Raw genomic sequence first — 3374 nt, forward strand, 5'->3', positions numbered from 1 at the left:
GGTCGCGTTCCTCGCAGTCTCCTTAGCTAGCCGAAGCTGTTCGTTAACAGCTTGGGCAGCCTTGGAGCGGGCCTCGAGTCGCGCTTGAACCTCAACCTCGAAGGCCTTGAAGGCCCTCTCCTTCTCCGCAGATGCTGCGGTTAGTTTTTGGTTCTCCTCCCGGAGAGCACGCGCCTGAGATACTTCTTTAACACGAGCTGCTTTCAACTTGTCGTTTTCACGACAAAGCAGCTCGACGCGTGGCTGCATCCGGGCCAGGAGAACCCGAAGCTCGTTGGTTAGCCTACCCTCCTGGTAGATAACCATGGCTTCCCCCAACGCACCATGGGGAGCAGCGTGGCGAGCCCAGTCCACGCACTCCACAGGTGTGCGAAGGGTTGTTCCTCGGCGAATGTTCCATCTTGGAACATACACTTCATTGGAATCCGACACTGCAAAAGAAACAAAGCAGTTAGGAAAAGATGATAAAAATTGCATAAAGGACAAAAGAACCCTACGCACCTGTAGGGTCGATCACAGGCCGATAGCCACCGAACCCATCACCTGAACCTAAGGGAAATCCATCCAAAAGGTCAGGCAGATGGGAAGGTAACAAAGATCGGCGAGAAGCCCCGCGCGTACCTGAAGGTCCAGCCGTCGAGGCCGATGGCGGAGGCGGCATGGTTTCCGCCGCAGTCGATGGCGGAGGCATGGTGTCCGCCGCGGACGCCGCCGAGGAGTCAGCAGCAACAGTAACCGCCGGCTCGGTGAACGATGCTGTAAAAATTGCACTCACCGCCGGCGGGTGACGTCATCTCGGCTGGAACAGTTGGCTCAAAGGATTGAGCAACTGGACCAGCGGAAGCAGGCGAAGGTGCCTGGGTCGACGCCTCAGGTAGGCTGACCGAGCCTACCGTCATTGGCGGAGAGGTACTCCCCTGCGCTCCACCCTGGAATGCGTCAACATCCACGCCTGCAGAAAGAAGACAAGTGTTAATAAATTTATGAAGTATGATAAATCTACAAAAAGAAGAATGTTTATACTTACGGGTTTTCTTGAGCCTGAACGTACGGACGGGCGGGGATGAACCCGATGGAGCCAGTCTCTTGATGCCGGTCACCGTCGTCGTCGGTTCTCCGGAGATAACAGTCGTAGCCTCCGGAGCAGTGGTCTTCTCACCACCGGGGTTCCCCGCCACTTCTTCATTATCTGACTCGGTGTCAGATAGAAGCACCGGATCAGCTGTGGAGGCCACCTTCTCCTTCCCTTTCCCGCCGGCAGCCTTCTTCTTCCGCACTAGCGGAGGACCATCTGCGGATTCCTCAGAAGAAGACAGGATGTAAGGAATTCCAGCAGCGGGTACAGCATTGAGGGGTTGAGGATAGAATATCGCCTTACCTGGCCGCCGGTGGCTCAGGATCTCTTGGCCCGGCGGATAGACCTCCACAAACCGATCCGCCATTTGTTCCAGGATGGGCAACTCGTTCTCGTCTAGAGCACGAGTACCCATCCGCGCGGGACCGTCAGCTTCCCGCGGGTACAGGAGCGACTCCAAGTTGTTCCCCTCTGAAAGAAAATAAACAGTTAGAAGATAAACTCGTATAAGCAAAGAGAAACGGAGCATACCGTAAGGGATAGAGTTCGAACCGTATTCGAGGACGATTGGAACCTTTTGCGCGTCAGCCTCTTTCCACACTCGGCTCATCCCCAACATCACCATCCCGGACTCCAGAAACCGGAAAACCGGAGATTGGACCCGGGATATCCTCGAGAACCATTCCGCCTCCTGGTAGTTGGTGGCGTGAAGGCTCGGAATTGCTTGGCCATTTTTAAACTTCATGGCGATGGGGATGACGCGGGCAGAAATGTAGAAGAACTCCTGCTTCCACGAACGGAGACTGCGCTCGGTTGCACAAATCTTCAAACCCTTGATACGGGTTGTCAGTGTATACCACCCCTGGATGCACCTCCAAGTGTAGAAGGTCATCAGGCGGTCAACATGGGGCTCGAAGCCCAAAATCCGGCACACCCACTCGAAATGGCGAATCTTGGCGATCGCCATAGGGTGCAACTCGGTCAGATGAACACCGTGCCTCTCAAGGACACGGTAAACAAACTTTGTCAACGGGAACCTAAGATTCCCGTAGACAAAGAATGCTGCATAAACCCCGATCTTGCCTCTGGGGGCATCGTACACGGTCTGATGGGGTTCAGGAAACTCAGGCTCGAAAGGATCGAGCATGAACTTCCTAACAATGTACCGGTACTGATCACCGGGCAGAGCACACTGGCACTCACCAGCAGTACTCTTGTCATCGGCCGAAGACTCAAGATCACGAGAAGACATTGTGCAGAAAAAAGAAAGCGATTTCGGGAAAATGCTAGCCTGAAAAGGGGAGTATTTGCCGGAAATCGCTAAAGAAGAAGAAGAGAAGGGTGAAAGTGTGGATTGCAAACAGCCCTCTCCCCCTTTATATACTAATCGCAATTAATGCGATGAATTTAATGCGGAGGAGAGAGAAATCGAAGGTGCAATGAAACTATGACACGTGGCATAAAGCAGGCTGGCAACAGCTGTTGACAGGACGTGTGCCAGTAATTTCGCGGCCACGCGCCCGAAAAATCGCGCCCACGCGCCTGAAAAAGAGACTGGAATGACCATATAATGTCACGTCACCATAACTTCCTGCACGTCCTGACACAGTCAGAAGAAACCGTCGCACGACGTTTCAGACGTTTGGACTGTTCCTATCTTTCTACCAACTCTTCGAATTTTGAAATTCAAAATTCAAAAAAGATTCAAAAGTAAGCGGGAAAACACCCCTTACCTTGGCAAACAAGTAACCGTAAGACGGATGCAGGTACAGTGTTAAGGCAAAACCCTTCACATACCTAGCACCTGCAGGGAATTGAAACCAAGAAAACCTTGGCAACCAAGTAACCATAAGCCGGATGCGGGTACAGTGTTAAGGCAAAACCCTTCACATACCTAGCACCCGCAGGGAATTGAAGCCAAGAATACCTTGGCAACCAAGTAACTATAAGACAGGTGCGGGTACAGTGTTAAGGCAAAACCCTTCACATACCTAGCACCCGCAGAGAATTGAAACCAAGAAGGATCTTCTAGGCAATGCTTGCGGATAGAGGAATAACATCCCCGCATAACGGGAACGTCGAGAATTATATTGTTTGAAACTCCGTAATGGAATTGGTGGTCTTAGCATAATTGATCACTATGTTGAAAACCACCAGAACCTCATGGAGACTATATACAAGTGAGACTCAACGCTCCTGCCTTGCGAGAAGGTTACATACCTACCCGCATCATACCCAAAGATCAAGCAAAAAAATCGGGAATTTTTGCAAGTGACACTAGGAAACCCGCGGGAAGAAT

Source organism: Bidens hawaiensis, unplaced genomic scaffold (genome assembly GCF_021521415.1).
Source record: "Bidens hawaiensis isolate Kalapana, Puna unplaced genomic scaffold, B.hawaiensis_p1.1 tig00019700_1, whole genome shotgun sequence".
NCBI classification, from domain to species: Eukaryota; Viridiplantae; Streptophyta; class Magnoliopsida; order Asterales; family Asteraceae; genus Bidens; species Bidens hawaiensis.